We start from the raw sequence: 10,711 nt of genomic DNA, 5'->3' as shown, positions 1-10,711 counted from the left end.
ACACCTCAATAATTAGAATAGTGATTATCTAAAAGATGGAATAAAAAATAAATTAAGATTAAAAATACATTTAAAACGTTTACATATAACTTATTTTTAGTTAAGAATTTATATCCCCTAACGATGTCCCTGATATCTAATGATGACATTTCCACTTTTCCGTCGGTGGTTGGGGGTGCAAAATCGCTTTAAGACCGAACCATTATTCTAATGAAGTAAATAATAAAGGACCTTTCTCAGAATAATGAAGGACTAGCTGAAAGGGTCAGTTACAGTGAGGAGTCTAAGAGTAATGACGTTATTTATCTCTGTCCTTTGACCCTTGGTCTGTATAAACTTTTCTACTACTTGTTTGTATATATTCTTTCCGGCTTTTACCTGATTAAATTAGTTGGCGAGTATTTTCGACGAAATTGCGAAAGGGATTTTTAGTCCCACAGTTTCCTTGTCACGCTTCCTTTTGTTTTTAAATTTCAACTTTTATAGCCAAGGCACGCATCTTTCAAGTTGGTAATTACTTTTATGGAAAATAAATATTTTATCAGATCTCCTTTGCCACGCACAACTCCTGACAAGTCTTACAATTTTTTGTTATCTAGATTCAACCAGTAAACGATGTCTCAAGAAATCCAACAATTTCATTCAAAGGTCGATTAGCTGATGATCTCATAACATTTAGACAATGATCTGTCTAAAATTGGATACCATTCTGAAACGGCCACGTTTGGCCAGTTTGAACGAATAACTCTGCAAGAGGAACAGCCAGGATTTCGGACAGGAAGATCATGCACGGATGCAGTTTTTGTAATAAGACAAATAAAATAAAAGTCGCTGGCATACAACAAACCAGCATATATGTGCCCGATAGATTTGAAGAAATCGTTCAATTGAGTGAGAATTCGAGATGCGATACATTTATTATACGAAAAGGGAATATTACTGGATTTAGTAAAAATCTTTGACAATATATATTACAGATAACATAGCTATGGTAAGATGTAAAGGAAAAATATCGCAACCTATCAAGTATGAGGACATTATACAAGGAGATTCGCTGTGCCCATTAACATTTAATCTGATAATGGGAGAAAAGGAAATAAAAATAATATGCTACGCCGATGACGCCATAATAACAGCCGAAAATGAAAATGGCCGACAAAGATTGATTAAAAAATTCGAAGACACGGCGATCATATACAACAGACAAAACTAAATCTATACTTAGTGATATCAGCGGAACCGAGACGATGTAAACTGGTCATAAATAAGAAAATAATAGAATAAGTGATAGAAACGAAATACGTGGGAATAAAGCTGTTAAGCTACAGAAAAGTGGAAGAAGAAGTACAAAAATAAGTGAACATGGCGAAGAGAGAAGCAGTATGTCTCAACATCACAATCTGGAGAAACAAATATCTCACAACGGAAACGAAAACCAGGATATATAAATCAACAATAAGACCGATAATGACGTACACAGCGGAAATAAGAGCAGATACAGCGAAAACATAAAGTCTGCTGGAAACAGCAGAAATAAAAGTCTTACGAAAAATAAAAAACCATACTCTAAAAGACAGAGTAAAAAGTGAGTTAACAGTGAGATGTGGTATAGAAGAAATAAACATGTGGACAAAAAGAAGAAAAATAGAATGAAATCAACACGTAGAAAGAATGACAAAAAATAGAATAGTACGAATAGCGAGAGAGCAATCGCCAAATGCAAAATATTCATTGGAGAGACCGAGGAAGAGATGGTCAGACAACGTCAATTGGGGCTAAAAAAAACCGAAGTAAAACAGGCATTGAGCCTATTTGTAAAGTAGGAAGAAGAAAAAGAAAAATAAAATAAAGAAAACACAAAAAAGGAAAATGTTGGACAATAACAATAATTATTAATACACCAATATTTTTAGTGCATTGTAAAAATGTTATTTTTTTAGAAAGGCTTAAAAAATAAAGTTAAAGAAAACAAAGTGAACATTTATCAAATTTGATAAGTAACGCGCTAAATAAACTTCTCTATCGCGCGCAGTTTCATTTCTATCCAGAACAGCAACTTGAGAATGATTTGCGTTTATGCGAATATCCCATGCGGTATTCACTACCTGTCCATTTCAGGCATGAAGCACTATAAACTCGCAATAAAGAGAAGATTTATCTATGTGATATACATTCAAAAAGGTGTTTCCAACGAAATTCAGACCTACGTGGTAATAGAATTCAAGCGAAAACATCAAAACGCGTCCCAAATGGCCAAAATGTTGAGGTATGAATATGAAATCAGAGCTTAAGCTGATTTTTATAAAAACCATTTCAGAAAAAGACAAAGATAGTAACTTATACAGTGCGACCCATATTTATGGAATAAATTAATTGTGCTAATATCTACTTATTAAATTATTCTTTTTCTTCTTTTGGTGCCTATTAGTTTCGAATATTGGCGATTAATCTGGCTATAATTATTCTATTAACTGATGCTTTAAATAGATTAGTTGTTGTTGCGGAGAACCACTTCCTCAGGTTCTTTAACTAAGCTATTCTTCTTCTCCCATTTCCTCGATTGCCAAATACTTTGCCTTGAAGAATTACCTTCAGTAATCTGTATTTAGTGGCGTTTCTCATTATGTGTCCGAGATATTCTAACTTTCTCCTTATGATGGTATAGATTACCTCTCGTTCTTTCCCCATTCTTTGTAATACGGTCTCGTTGGTTACCTTGTCGGTCTATGATATCCTTAGGATTCGCCTGTATAGCCACATCTCGAAAGCTTCAAGTTTTTTCTCCATCGCTTCAGTGAGTGTTCAGGATTCAATTCCGAAGTATAATATTGAGAAGATATAACGTCGTAGGAGCCTTACTTTTATCTCCACATTAAGGTTGTGGCTTTTAAAGAGTTTGGCCATGTTGTTGATTGCATTCCTAGCCTTCCTTCCTTCCTTCCAATTCGGCGTCTCTAATTTTATTCTTGCTGATGACCATAAATTTAGTTTTTGGATTGTTTACTTGTAGTCCAAATCTTTCATTTACTTCATTTACTTTGTTTATTAGTTGCTGTAAACCCTTCAAACTATCTGTAAAAATAACAGTGTCGTCTGCATAGCGGATGTTGTTTAGGCGTTCTGCATTTATCGGTATTCTTCGCCAAACTTTCAAAAATTTAAATAACCATAAAATTTAACTTAAAGTAAAATGTCAAAAAAATATGTCATTGATAGACTAAACGTGGTTCAATGAAGACCTAATCACATAAAAAGTCTTTTAATGTAATGCAGTAGAGCATCATGTTGCTGGAAGTAATCCATTGGCATCCAATTTAGGCCAAATTCTTTTACAATAATTATTACAGTCGAACCCGCTTATTAGAATACCTCTTAAAGGAATATCCCGGTTTAAGAAATTTGAGGTCCCGAAACATTTATAGTAGCAACCAATTATCGGTTATTAGAATATCCCGGTTATAGGAATACTTTTGCTTGGCACCAAGGCTATTCCAATAAGCGGGTTCGACTGTACTATGTAGTTGGAACATACAACTTAACCAGTGTTTGGCATTGTGGCTATTTAGCAAGGACAGTGAGTTCACTGATGATGGACTGATAAGTTCGAAAACGTTCTGAACGTAATCCTTTTGGATTTTAAATTTTTTTTTTAATTTTTATTAAAATATACCAACTACACCAAGGAGTGTTTTACTTCAAGTTAAATTTTATTTAACTAGATGGTATACAGCCAACCTTCGGGTATTATCCCGTTTTATTTAAATAAACAGGTTTATTTGTGTATAGCAACAATATTTCTACAGTTATATTGTTAAAGAATAAGGCTATAACATATTAAAAAATCACTTAAGTCGGATTAAGATATTAATAATATTCTCTGTTTTTTATATGGAGTTGAAGATGGACAATAATTACGGATGCAAGTGAAAAAATACCTGCCAGTTTTGAGATGTGGTGTTATCGAAGAATGTGGAAAAAGTCATGGACACAACATGTAACGAACACGGAAACATTAAGAAAGATGAATTAAAAAAAGAAATACTCAACACTATGAAGGAGAGAAAAATTAACTACTTTGGTCACTTACTAATAAATGAAAAGTATGGTTGAATGCGATTAGTTATACAATGGAAAGTCGAAGGAAAAAGAAGACCGAGGGAAAGATGCACATCCTGGTTGAAAATTTTAAAGCAGTGAAAAACATCAATGGAACTCTTCAGAACCTCTGCAGACAGAGTAAAATGGGCCATGACGATCTCCAATGTCCTTAAAAGATGAGGCACATGAAGAAAAAAATAGGCAGTTTAATTTTGTTTTGTCCAGAATTTACCCCTTTTAATGTTTTACAGTTTTGCCAAAAATACAAGAGAAAATTAAAGCAATTTATTAGAGATATTCTAGAACTTTTGCAAAGATTAATTTAAGCTAAAATGTATTCTCAAAGTAAAAGTCCTTCATAAGTTATATAAAAGGGAATTGGAGCATAAAACACAATTCAAAGGCCGGTTTCTACTAAAATTCTACGCTTATTAGATCACAAAATGTTCATTCGAGCTAACGTATGATCAGAAAATAACTTGCGAGGATATCTACGATACTTTTCAATTACTAAACTATTAGAACTTAAACAGTAGAGGTTATAATACAGTGCTCAACAATTATTGATAAGGATCACCTTAAAAATTGGTCATTTTTATTGTCAATTTCCTAAAGCTGTTGTCCGATTTAAGTGATTTTTTTAATATGTTATAAAATTATTGTTTAAAAAAAATATAAAAAAAAAATTTTAAGAAAAGCTTTTCTTAGTTACGAGTGACTAAAATTAAAAATTTTATAAAAAATATCAACTAAAAAGCAAAAATAAAAAAAATTGAAAAAATCTAACACATTCATCAAAGAAAAGCGTGGCGCGTCTTCATCGAATAAACGGTTTTCGCCGTTTACTCGAAAAAACCGTTTATTCGATGAAGACGCGCCACGCTTTTCTTTGACGAATGTGTTAGATTTTTTCAATTTTTTTTATTTTTGCTTTTTAGTTGATATTTTTTATAAAATTTTTAATTTTAGTCACTCGTAACTAAGAAAAGCTTTTCTTAAAAATTTTTTTTTCATATTTTTTTTTACTTTTTAGTCTACACTTTTCAAACCTTAAAATATATCGTCATGTTTCTTAAAATATGTATAAAACATATGATGTGCTAACATAAAAAGTAGTCGGAGTCGGCAAAAAACTTTAAACTTTATTGTTTATTTATGAAGCATAACGTAAACAATTAATGTAAAAAGTGAAATTATGTATAGTTCATATCATTAGCTACAATCCGTAAAAGTTTCAAGTTTTTACATTGTAAAAAACAAGAGAATTTAAGCATGTTCCTTTAAAATCGTTTTTTTTTTTATTTAAACAATTAATAAACATAAAACATTTATTTTTATTGATTATTCGTGTATTGTTCCCGCGAATGCATATGTCTGCAAATTTTCATGCATTTACATTGGAGAAAAGGCACTCAAATTAACGTCTAAAAGATTTGACGCAAACTATTGAACTAAATAAAAGCATTTAAAAATATAACTGTAAGAATATTGTTGCTATACACAAATAAACATGTTTATGGTTAAAAATGAATTATTCCTATTACGATTAATTCTGCGGCACCTTCGCCAAACTTTCGAAAATATTCGAATTTTTGAAAGTTTGGCGAATGCGACTATAGAAAAGTATTTATTGCATTTTTGAACGTTGGGCGAAGGTGTTGGGCAATTCTGTATTATTGATTCGGAGATCATCTAAAAAAAACTTATAATGTATAACCAGTCTGGATCAAATATATAATAATACAAAGAAAACGAGTAGAGAGGCAACTGCGATCACTGACTCTGTCTTTATCTCAAGTAGGTCTAAATGATCCTAATGAGGTTTCTGCAGGCGAACCTTCAGCACAGACAACTTCGTCAAAACTTACTGAAACTATGAGAAGGTGGCAGTAAGTTTTGCTGATGCTAGCACTGATGCTCTAGTGCTCTAGCTGCACTAGACTCATTGCAAATATGTACCAAAAATCTACTAAGATATGTTGGATATATAGCTAGAAAGAGGAAAGTCTTTTCTTGTTGTTTGTTTGGGTTTATATGACTGCGGACACTAAATCCATTCGCCAATTTTACTATTTTTTATTTTATTAGTCATTTTTTTCGTATCTTATTCTAAAACTAATACCAATATTAATCTTGTCTTGAGGAAAGTCTTGGAACAAATGATAGTTAAACCTAAAAGTTAACAAAAAAAATGTTCATAAGAAAATCTCCAGCATAATGGTCGGATCAAATAAAGGACATGACTGGTTTATTTGATAGCACCAGTTAAATGAATTATATGATGCCACTAGATACTTACGAAGGGAAACAGATGGAAGAGGAAGTATACCAAATAAAACAATAATTGGTTTTTGGCGAAGAGATGACATAAAGCAAACCTACCTAGTGACATTGTATAATTTTAGGAAGGGTAAGTGTTCTTTATTAAGATAAGATTCATATTTTGTGTCCCATTTAGAAGTTTTAATCCTCTTCAGGGTGCGTCTTTGATATTTTTAGTGTACAAACAAACAAACCGAAGAACGACAGGGGTTGTGGTAATGAGCATATTGGAGGCCATTGAGTTGCGGATGATGTTGATATTATTTCCATAGTGTAAGTGTGTATGACACACAAGCGCAGATACTGTGTTTCTCCTTCAGATCAGAGTGAATGTTTGTGTGTGTGTCTATCTTCTCAGGACAAACAGATATAATAATATAATAATTATGCAATGAAGTTGGGAAACAGTAAAAAACCAACCTCTCCAGATCAGAATCGGAGGGTGCGGAAGGCTAACGGTGTAGCCTCAAGGATGTCTTCGTACTCTCTCGGGATTTCGTCAATGCATATCTTTATTAACATGGACGATGGATATAATTTTTATTTTTGGTCTTGCGGAAGCGTACGTGGCCGAGACGAACAGGAACATTAAAAAGTTTGTTAAGTGTCGTAGGGTAGGCCGTTGATGACTTTTAATTTTTTTTCAGAGAGTTGATTCTCTCGATAATTGTGGAGATATTTGAAATGTTATGGATTTCATTTGAGGGATACCTCCAGGTTTTATAGATCAATTAACTACAATATGGCCAGTGTAGAAAAACCGAAGTCCTGTGAGGAACAATTTTCGCGTAAAATTACGCTAGATGTACTTACTTTTACTTATATCATAATATAATTGTAGTAACCTTGGTAGTGACTTACCTGAAACAAAAAACACAAATATAAGAATTTTAACATATTTTTGCATTCTTAACAAAAAAGTATCAGTTAAGTATACACATAGAATATATACACATACAACACCAATATCTATATTTAATCGAAACGATATTCAAATCCAGACTAAACAAATTTTACAACAACACCAATAACAACAAAGGCAACAGTACCCAGAATACGTATACAACCCTTTCATGTCTAAACCGTTCTTCCGAACAACTAATGGCACAGTGGCTCACAAGAGCAACAACCTTTTAAATAAATATTTCACCAAACTGAAAACGAAGGCTCCAAAACTTAAAAAGACACATATGTTGTTTACGAGATACCATGTACTAAAACTGTGAAAGTGTTTATATCGGACAAACTAGTCAGCTGCTTTAATCTAGAATTCGTTCTTACTAATACGATCAGAACAACACCACTGCGCTCACAAAGCATGAGAATTATAAGATAAATCATATGATATGATTCACATAAATTTGACTTCTAAATTTTTATACCGCTAACGCGGCTTTGGGATTATAGCAGGGTAGTCTCCTATATCTAGGGCCTAAGGTATACAAGGAACCGCCTATTATTACCCCTGGTTTTACCCAAGGTACTCATTTTATTCAGGCTGAGTTGACCTGGAGTCTCCAAACATTTTAAAAATGTCTAGTTGTTCTTGCCGGCAGTGGGATTTGAACCCCGGCCTACCAGCACGCGAGTAAAGCATACTATCGCCTGAGCTACGCTGACCCTGTCGAAAACATCAAAGTCTTAAAAATCGAGAAAACTACAAAAAGACGAAGATATACGAATTAATTGATTGATTTTTATAATTTGTTTTAAAATTTTTTTTTTGAAAATCCCGAAATTACGGCATTTAGGTATAGGGAATATTACATAAAAAATAATCAGTATTTCTAAAGAGCTTCAAAAGGCAAACATTATATAGAGTATTCCATTTGAAATAAGAAAGTTCGTTAGATTTTTAGTACACTGTGTATACAAAGTACACTGTGTATAAGCACTATAAACGATAACGTATAAGCACTACCTTAAAATCGTTTCACAGGAACCGTGTGATACAATTAACTAGAATATTTACAACTAATGAAATCCCATCAATCTTAAGTTTTTGTTGAAATTTGTACGATAAGATCCTTTGTCGATTACATGTCACTGTGGATATAAAATATGGGATTTAATTTTCATCCGAATAACGAATGTCAGAGATAAGAGATTATATTTTGTTCAATTCGAGACTCTTTCCTGTAAACGCTTAAAGAGAGTTAGACATGTTACTTTTGATTAATATATCCTTATATTTTTTTGGCATGATAGAAGCGTCTATTAGCTTATCTCGAAATATAAAATATATCAGCATAGTGGTATAAAATATTTCTGAAAGTACCACATTTAAATAATATAAAACCGGATTTCTAGACTGGGCTTAGTACGAGTTAGTGAGGAGATCACAGTGTTGTGAGTCAACCGGTAGGTAATATTATCTTGGTACATCTTATCATCTGTGAGGCAGTATAAATACATCTTAACAACTGTAAATATACTAGATACTAGTATCCTCCTTTTGCACCATTAAAGCGATAATAATTCACCAAAACCAAACCAGTCCAACATTCAGGCTGATTGTCAATCCAGAATAGGCAACCAGTATCACTTTGTGATGTATCAATACTAACCTCATATGTATCAGCTGCAAAATCAATTCCAAAATCGACGTTTCCTAAAAAATGACCGATCCTGTTTCATTCAGTTGATAACTTAAAGCTATTGGATTACTTTAAATCGATTCGACCGAAGAACAGAATAACCAAATGACTGAATAACTGAATAATCAAATAACAGAATTTTCATTTATTTAAATAACATAGAATTAGTGGACAAACTAATAGAGAACAACTTCTCAGTAAAAGTAGGTACTTTAGAACTTTTTATAAGAAGACTGGTAACACACACTTCTAGAAACTTCCCTGAAAGACATGGGTCTACAACTTATATTTCCTATCTCATTTCTAAGAGCTGGTATTCCCGGCGACGAATATGGGCATATCCTTACTTGACGAGTATTTATTACCTAATAAATACTGGTTTAGATAACCAATCTATGAGGATTTAGTATACATGCATTATAAATATAAGGAGTTTTATAATTTAGAAGTAATATATTCTATACTCATTATTCTGTTATCTTTAAACCCTTATTATACTTGCATAATACTACATCAAACTATAATATTTTTAAATATCGAAAATAGTTTCCGCTACAATTTTTTTCTGAACAAACATCAAATAAATAATGAATAAAAATGACTGAATGAATGAAATATAATGACATACTTCTGTACAATTATGAGAATATGACTTAGGATGGTATGCTTCCCATGTACAGAATAATGTTACATACTTTTTATACATATTACTCCCGTCCTACTTCACTGCGTATTAGAATGTCAAATAGGGCGTTAGTTGTATCAGGAAAAAATCGTAGATCTTGTTGACACCCCAAGCGTCCAATATAGCGAGGCTCTCGTAAATTAAAGACATTTATTTCTTTATTTCTCAGAAACAAGAACTACGCTGAAGTTTAAAAGTCAATCGGACGTAAAAGAACAGACGAAACAAGTATTACTCAAGTTTTTATAGATCAGGATATATCTGAAAATACACTACTTCCAGATTAACCGCTACACGAAAAAGGTTTTTCCTCTTATAGCCCAATGCGGCATTTGTTAACTACCCTTTCTTTGTTTTACAACATTCGATTGTCTTTGTTTAATATATTCGCCAAACAAAATAAATTTTATGCTTCTGTTTTAACGTATCAAAAACTGAAGAGAATATTGGCTGGGATATCTATACACCGACTGCCAACCACTTGTAGTATTTATTCACATCGCAAAATTATTATACAATATTTAATTACGAATTCGGATTACTAATAATGTAATGGATAATTCTTGCATAATTTTGTCAATAACTTTTAACGATTTTCTTCTTGTATATCTATTGTTTACAGATTCGTTTCTACGAACATATTTATGATGTTACTGCTATAATGGGATTTATCTCATTATTTAGATATTTTAGAAATCCTTAAATTACCTTAAAGTATTCGTTAGATATTTATTTATAAAACAATAAACATTACGCATATTTGTTATAATAATTGCAAAGTAGAACACCTTAGTTAAAGTCCACGTTTTGCTTAGATCAACAAGGTCGATTATTCATTTTGACACACTAACGAGAATATATACAAACATATTTACAAAACGAAGTATTTGATAAATATGGGAACATGATCAGATTTGAGTGATTAGTGGGTCAGTCGAATTAGTTAGTTAGGTTTGAGAGGTTGCTGCCGTTAGAGCAGAATAATGTTCTATCCTATCAACTGAATACA

Source organism: Diabrotica virgifera, chromosome 10 (genome assembly GCF_917563875.1).
Source record: "Diabrotica virgifera virgifera chromosome 10, PGI_DIABVI_V3a".
NCBI classification, from domain to species: Eukaryota; Metazoa; Arthropoda; class Insecta; order Coleoptera; family Chrysomelidae; genus Diabrotica; species Diabrotica virgifera.
This window is presented reverse-complemented; position numbering follows the sequence as displayed.